This window comes from Bison bison, unplaced genomic scaffold (genome assembly GCF_000754665.1).
Source record: "Bison bison bison isolate TAMUID 2011002044 unplaced genomic scaffold, Bison_UMD1.0 scf7180017864535, whole genome shotgun sequence".
Taxonomy (NCBI): Eukaryota; Metazoa; Chordata; class Mammalia; order Artiodactyla; family Bovidae; genus Bison; species Bison bison.
This window is the reverse complement of record NW_011495084.1, coordinates 1,483,395-1,492,262: the sequence shown is the minus strand read 5'-3', so window position 1 is coordinate 1,492,262 and position 8,868 is coordinate 1,483,395.

Here is an 8,868-nt window from a genome sequence, read left to right as displayed (position 1 = left end):
CAGCCCTGGGTGTTCATTGGAAGGACTGATGCTGAAGCTTAAACTCCAATACTTTGGCCACCTGATGCAAAGAACTGATTCATTTGAAAAGACTCTGATGCTGGGAAAGATTGAGGGCAGGAGAAGTGGACGACAGAGGATAAGATGGTTGGATGGCATCACTGACTCGATGGACATGGGTCTGGGTGGACTCCGGGAGTTGGTGATGGACAGGGAGGCCTGGTATGCTGAGGTTCATGAGGTCACAGAGTCGGGCAGGACTGAGCGACTGAACTGAACTGAACTGAATGGCAGGTATATTAGAAGAAGGCACAGTGTCTGATGGATGAATTAGAAAATGCCTCCCCTTTCTTACCTCAGGAGTTATTAGAACAGGCTCCTCCCTCTGGAAAGATGCAGTCCCAAAGATGGGTGTGTGGTTTGGCAAGAGGCCAGTGCCTTTGTGCAAAGAAAAAGGAATTTCGTCTTCTGCGCAGAAACAGCATCTATCATGCAGGGTTCATGACCCGGCTTGAGGAACCTGAGTCAGATTTCAGCATATCCTCGCCCGTCAGATGAGCACTTTAATACAGGGACCAAAATGTAAAATGATCGACAGAGATCCTACTTGGCAATATTAGCATAAATGTGGGTCCTAATCCACTTGGGCTCCAGACCCTCTGATCAGAGTCCTCCTTATTGTGTATCTTGGAGTCTTTTGACTATATATTGTAACCACATATGTTCTCAGTAGCTTAATTTGAAGAAATTGTGGAGATATCTAGATTTCACTAGTGTTATTTTCTGTGTACTGTGAATGGTAATCTTGAAACACTGTACGGTAATTAACAGCATAGAAAAAGCTTGGTGACCTCCCAACTCCCATTCAGAGCGTCTCTTCTCCTTTTGGGTACCAGAGCCTTAGGGGACAGGTTTGTTTCTTTTTTTTTCCAACTTCATTGAATAGAATATATAAGCAGTTTATTCAGATTCATCTCTTAAAACCGACATGAATAAGAGGTTTGTTTTATTAATGAAAACTTAATTTTTTAAATGGAACCCCAAATCCCAGAGTATATTAATTATACTACAACCTTAAAGGTAGGGACAGGTAAGTTAAAGCTTGTCAAATTATTTCTCCTGATAGGCACACTGTGAAAGTACCACTAAGAAAATGCAAAAAGAAAAAATAGACAAGATAAGAAATAAAATAAGAAAAATATTTGAATTGAGCAGCACATGCAGACATATATACTAATGTGAACAGACGTATTCTGCTTACTGTATCAACAAGGACAAATTTCTATGCCTATCTAATGTTGATGATGATAAAGGATTAGTAAAAAAAAAGTCTTATAACCTTCTTGTGGGAGGAATAAGTTGATTCAGCAGTTGTGAAAGACAAATAAGGAAAGACATGTGGAAAATTCATCAGCACATTGATCCTATTTGATCCCTCAGTTCCATTTCATGCATAAGGATTTAAAATATAGAAAATTAGAAACAAATTTAGTACCTATTATAGACTGGTTAAACAAATTGTAATATTTACTTAATGGAATATGATACTATACAGCATATATAATTTTAACTGCAGAAAAAGTTCAAGAATATAAAATTTCTTTTTTATTGAAGTATAGCTTATTTACAATATTATATTAGTTTCTATACAGTCAGCAAAAATAAGACTGGGAGCTGACTGTGGCTCAGAGCACAAACTCCTTATTGCAAAATTCAGACTTAAATTGAAGAAAGTAGGGAAAACCACTAGACCATTCAGGTATGACCTAAATAAAATCCCTTACAATTATACAGTGGAAATGACAAATAGATTCAAGGGAATAGATCTGATAGAGTGAGTGCCTGAAGAACTATGGACAGAGGTTCGTGACATTGTAGAGAAGACAGTGATCAAGACCATTCCCAAGAAAAAGAAATGCAAAAAGCAAAATGGTTGTCTGAGGAGGCCTTACAAAAAGCTCAGAATAGAAGAGAAGCTAAAGGCAAAAAAGAAAAGGAAAGATATACCCATTTGAAAGCAGAGTTTCAAAGAACAGCAAAGAGAAATAAGAAAGCCTTCCTCAGTGATCAATGCAAAGAAATAGAGGAAAACAATAGAATGCGAAAGACTAGAAATCTCTTCAAGAAAATTAGAGATACCAAGGGAACATTTCATACAAAGATGGGCATAATAAAGGACAGAAACAATATAGACCTAACAGAAGCAGGAGATATTAAGAAGAGGTGGCAAGAATACACAGAAGAACTATACAAAAAAGATCTTTATGACTCAGATAACCACAATGGTGTAATCACTCACCTAGAGTCAGACACCCTAGAATGAGAAGTCAAGTGGACCTCAGGAAGCATCACTACAAACAAAGCTAGTGGAGGTGATGGAATTCCAGTTGAGCTATTTCAAATCCTGAAAGATGATGCTGTGAAAGTGCTGCACTCAATATGCCAGCAAATTTGGAAACTCAACAATGGCCACAGGACTGGAAAAGGGCAGTTTTCATTCCAATCCCAAAGAAAGGCAATGCCAAAGAATGTTCAAACTACTGCACAATTGCACTCATTTCACATGCTAGCAAAGTAATGCTCAAAATTCTTCAAGCCAGGCTTGGAGAATCATGAACTTCCAGATACTCAAGCTGATTTAGAATAGGCAGAGGAACCAGAGATCAAATTGCCAACATCTGAAGGATCATCGCAAAAGCAAGGGAGGTCCAGAAAAACATCTGCTTTATTGACTACACCATGCCTTTGATTGTGTGGATCACAGCAAACTGTGGAAAATTCTTCAAAAGATGGGAATACAAGACTACCTTACCTGCCTCCTGAGAAATCTGTATTCAGGTCAAGAAGCAACAGTTAGAACCGAAAATGGTACAACAGATTGGTTCCAAATCGGGAAAGGAGTACATCAAGGCTGTATATTGTCACCTTGCTTATTTAACTTCTATGCAGAGTACATCATGCAAAATGCCAGGCTGGATGAAGCACAAGCTGGAATCAAGATTGGTGGGAGAAATATCAATAACCTCAGATATGCAGATGACACCATCTTTACAGCAGAAAGCAAAGAAGAACTAAAGAGCCTCTTGATGAAAGTGAAAGAGGAGAGTGAAAAAGTTGGCTTAAAACTCAACATTTAGAAAATGAAGATCATGGCTTCTGGTCCCATCACTTCATGGCAAATAGATGGGGAAACAGTGGAAACAGTGACATACTTTATTTTGGGGGGCTCCAAAATCACTGCAGATTGTGACTGCAGCCATGAAATTAAAAGACACTTGCTCCTTGGAAGAAAAGCTATAATCAACCTAGACAGCATATTAAAAAGCAGAGACATTACTTTGCCAATTAAGGTCTGTCTAATCAAAGCTATGGTTTTTCCAGTAGTCATGTATGGATGTGAGAGTTGGACTATAAAGAAAGCTGAGTGCTGAAGAGTTGATGCTTTTGAACTGTGGTGTTGAAGAAGATGCTTGAGAGTCCCTTGGACTGCAAGGAGATCCAACCAGTCCATCCTAAAGGAGATCAGTCCTGAGTTTTCATTGGAAGGACTGATGCTGAAGCTGAAGCTCCAATACTTTGGCCACCTGATGCGAAGAACTGACTCCTTGGAAAAGACCCTGATGCTTGGAAAGAGCAAAGGTGGGAGGAGAAGGGACGACAGAGGATGAGATGGTTGGATGGCATCACTGATTCGATGGACATGAGTTTGAGCAAGCTCTGGGCATTGGTTATGGACAGGGAATCCTGGCATGCAGCAGTCTATGTGGTCGCAAAGAGTTGGACACAACTGAGCAACTGAACTGAACTGCTATTAGTTTTAGGTGTACATCACAGTGATTCAATACTTTTATATTTTAAACTTCATTTAAAGTTTTATTATAAAATATTGGCTATATTCCCTGTGCTGCATATTACATCCTGTTTCTTATTTATTTTATACATAGTAGTCTGTACCTCTTGGAGAAGGAAATGGCAACCCACTCCAGTGTTCTTGCATGGAGAATCCCAGGGATGGGGGAGGCTGGTGGGCTGCCGTCTATGGGGTCGCACAGAGTCAGACACGACTGAAGTGACTTAGCAGCAGTAGCAGCAGTGTGTACCTCTTAACCCCTACCATTATCTTTTTCCTCATTCTTCTCCTTTCCTCATTGGTAACTGCTAGCTTGATTTCTATATCCATGAGTCTGTCTCTGTTTTGTTATCTTTGCTCATTTCTTTTATTCTTTAGATTCCACCTATAAGTGATAATATACAGTGTTTGTGTTTCTCTGTCCAACATTTAATAAGCATAATACCATCCAGGTCCATGCATATTGTTGCAAATGGCAGAATTTCATGTGGCTGAGTAATACTTCATTTTGGGCTTCCCAAGTAGCTCAGTAGTAAAGAATCCCACGTGCAATGCAGGAGACTCAAGTTTGATTCTTGGATCAGAAAGATACCCTGGAGAAGGAAATGGCAGCCCACTTCAGCATTCTTGCCTGGGAAATCCTATGGACAGAGGAGCCTGGCAAGCCACAGTCCATGGGGTCACAAGATAGTTGGACATGACTGAGTGACTAAACAACAACAGTATTCCATTGCATGTATATATCACATCTTTATCTAGTCAACTGTTGATGGAAACTTAGAATGTTCCCATAACTTGGCAATTGTAAATAACACTGCTGTGAACACTGGAATGCATATATCTTTTCAAATTTGTGTTTTCATTTCCTTTTTTAAATTAACTAATTTATTTTAATTGGATGATAATTACAATATTGTGATGGTTTTTGCCATACATCTACATGAATCAGCCATGGGTGCACATGTGTTGCCCAATCCTGAAGTCCCCTCCCACCTCCCACCACATCCTATCCCTCTGGGTTAGCCCAGAGCACCGACTTTGAGTGCCCTGCTTCATGCATTGAACTTTCATTGGTCATCTGTTTTACATGTGGTAATATACATGTTTCAATGCTATTCTCTCAAATCATCCCACCCTCACCTTCTCCCACAAAGTTCAAAAGTTCGTTTTTACATTTGTGTCTCTTTTGCTGCTTTCCATATAGGATTGTCATTACCGTCTTTCTAAATTCCATATATATGTATATATATATACACATATATACATTAATATACTGTATTGGTGTTTCTCTTTTTGGCTTACTTCACTCTTTATAATAGGCTCCAGTTTCATCTACCTCGTTAGAACTGACTCAAATACATTCCTTTTTATAGCCAAGTAATATTCCACTGTGTATATGAACCACAACTTCCTTATCCATTCATCTGCTGATGGACATCTAGGTTGCTTCCATGTCCCGGCTATTGTAAACAGTGCTGCAATGAACATCAGGGTACATGTGTCTCTTTCAATCCTGGTTTCCTCCACATGTATAAACAGCAGTGGGATTGCCGGGTTGTATGGCAGTTCTAGTTCCAGCTTTTAAAGGAATCTCCACACTGTTCTCCATAGTGACTGTACCAGTTTGCATTCCCAACAGCGTAAGACGATTCTCTTTTCTCCACAACCTCTCCAGCATTTATTGCTGGTAGACTTTTTGATTGTGTCCAATCTGACCAATGTGAGATGATATTTCATTGTGGTTTTGGTTGGCATTTCTCTAATAATGAGTGATGTTGAGCATCTTTTCATGTGTTTATTAGTGATCCGTATGTCTTCTTTGGAGAAATGTCTGTTTTAGGTCTTTTCCCCACTTTTTGATTAGATTGTTTATTTTTTCTGGTGTGTTTTCATTTTCTTAGGCTATATAGCCAACAGTGGCATTGCTGGTTCATATGGTAGTTCTATTTTTAGTTTTTTGAGGACTTTCCATCTTGTTTTCCATAGTGGTTGCACCAATTTACATTCCCACCCACAGTGTACTAGGGGTCCTTTTCTCCACACCTTTGCCAACATTTCTTATTTGTAGACTTCCTGATGATAGTCATTCTGATGGGTTTGAGGTAATATCTCATTATGGTTTTGATTTGCATTGCTCTGATGATTAGCGATGTTGAGCACTTTTTTCTCAAGGCTAATATGCCTGTTAGCCTTCCGTATGCCTTCTTGGGAAAAAAACGTCTATCAGGTCTTCTGCCCATTTTTAAATTGGGTTGTTCAATTTTTTTTTTTTTTACATTGAATTGTATGCGCAGTCTATATGTTTTGTATATCAACCCCTTATAGGTCATATCATTTGCAAATATTTTCTCCCCTTCAGTAGCTTGTCTTTCTCTGTTGTTGATGCTTTCTTTGGCTATGCAAAAGCTTTTCAGTTTAATTAAGTCCCATTTATTTTTGCCTTTGTTTCCTTTGCCTTGTGAGACAGATTCAAAAAAAAAATCATTTCAAAAAAAATGATTTATGTCATAGTGTTCTGCCTATATTTTCTTCTAGGAGTTTTATGGTTTTTGATCTTCCATTTAGGTTTTTAATCCATTTTGGTTATTTTTGTATATGCTGTGTGAAAATGTTCTAATTTTATTCTTTTGCATGGATGGAGGAGCCTGGTAGGCTGCAGTCCATGGGGTTGCAAAGAGTCGGACATGACTGAGCGACTTCATTTTTACTTTTCACTTTCACTTTTCACTTTCATGCATTGGAGAAGGAAATGGCAACCCACTCCAGTGTTCTTGCCTGGAGAATCCCAGGGACGGGGGAGCCTGGTGGCTGCCATCTATGGGGTCACACAGAGTCGGACATGACTGAAGTGACTTAGCAGCAGCAGCAGCAGCAGTCCAATTTTCCCAGTACCATTTATTGAATAGACTGTCTTTTCTCCACTGTATTTTAATGCCTCCTTTGTCATAAATTAATTGATCATAGGTGTGTGGGTTTATTTCTGGGCTCTCTATTCTGATACATGTATCTGTTTTTGTGCCAGTACCATATTATTTTAATTACTGTAGCTTTGTCGTGTAGTCTGAAGTAAGGCAGCATGCTAACTCCAGCTTTGTTCTTTTTTCTCAAGATTGCTTTCACTACAAATCCTTAAAGAAATTAAAAATTATGCTTAATTTAATATCAGATCAGGAGAGGCAAGGAGAAAAACCAGCAAAATAACAATAGAAATTATTCATATGCATGTTTTATATTTTTTTCCTACAAACAATACAAGAGAGTTTGTTATTTACTCTTTTTTCCAACATGACTGTAAATCAAAGTCTGTTGATTTAAAGAGCTATAAATCACAACTTGTAGTTTTAATGTAGTTTGACAGCTGTTTGACAATTGTTATTTACTGAGGTGAAGAAGACTCTTGAAGGAACTGATTTAAGGAGAGTGAGACAGAAGAGGAGCAAAAGCTAATACAAGTCCAATTGTTATAGAGCAGGCCACTGCTTACAAAAAACACAGATATATCTGGAAAGGCCAGATGGAACCACACATCTTGGAATAGTCATTGAGGATGAGGAGTGACAGTGAGCAGTTTACCTTCTGGTTCCTGGACCTGTCCTTCATTGTTCAAAGTTTATCCCACAGAGTATTAACTCCCCCCCCTTTTTTTCCCAGGCTGCATTTCTCAGTTCTTCAGGGTGATCAGCTTTTTCTGGGCTCATAAGTGGTGGGAAAAACCAGATCCCTTACAGAAGGCATGGGGGAAGGATGCAGTCCTTTCTCCCCAGAAGACTGAGACAGTGGTCAGAATAGGCAAGGAGGCGGATGGGTGAGTCTGGACCCACGGCACATGTGCTGTGCTGTTGCTGCCTAGGTGCCTCAGGCTGTCTGGGAGGAGAAACTACTATGGAGATGGGAGTGGGTTCAGCTGCAGAAACATAAGCATGTATCTGACCGAATCTAGGTATGAGTACATCACAAACAGTGCACATACTGATCCAATTAATCATCTACTCATCACCTTTCAACTCATTTGCAATGGGCTGAGTGTTTATGTTCCCTCAAAATTCATATGTTGAAATACTGACCTTTCATATGATGGTATTAGAAGGTGAGCCCTTTGGGCAGTGAATGGAACATGAAGTGGAGCCCCCATGAATGGGATTCGTGTCCTTTTATAAGACACCAGAAAGTCCTTTAACCCTTCTGTCATGAAAGGATATAGCAAGAAGACTGCTGTCTTTGAACCAAGAAGCAGACCATTCAGTTCAGTTCAGTTTAGTTCAGTTGCTCAGTCGTGTCCGACTTTGTGACCCCATGAATCACAGCACACCAGGCCTCCCTGTCCATCACCAACTCCCGGAGTTCACTCAAATTCACGTCCATCGAGTCGGTGATGCCATCCAGCCATCTCATCCGTCGTCGTCGCCTTCTCCTCCTGCCCCCAATCCCTCCCAGCATCAGGGTCTTTTCCAATGAGTCAACTCTTCACATGAGGTGGCCAAAGTACTGGAGTTTCAGCTTTAGCATCATTCCTTCCAAAGAAATCCCAGGGCTGATCGCCTTCAGAATGGACTGGTTGGATCTCCTTGCAGTCAAAAGGACTCTCAAGAGTCTTCTCCAACACCACAGTTCAAAAGCATCAATTCTTCGATGCTCAGCTCTCTTCACAGTCCAACTCTCACATCCATACATGACCACAGGAAAAACCATAGCCTTGACTAGACGGACCTTTGTTGGCAAAGGAATGTCTCTGCTTTTGAATATGCTATCTAGGTTGGTCATAACTTTCCTTCCAAGGAGTAAGCGTCTTTTAATTTCATGGCTGCAATCACCATCTGCAGTGATTATAGAGCCCAAAAAAATAAAGTCTGACACTGTTTCCACATTATTTCCCATGAAGTGATGGGACCAGAGGCCATGATATTCGTTTTCTGAATGTTGAGCTTTAAGCCAACTTTTTCACTCTCCTCTTTCACTTTCATCAAGAGGCTTTTTAGTTCCTCTTCACTTTCTGCCATAAGGGTGGTATCATCTGCATA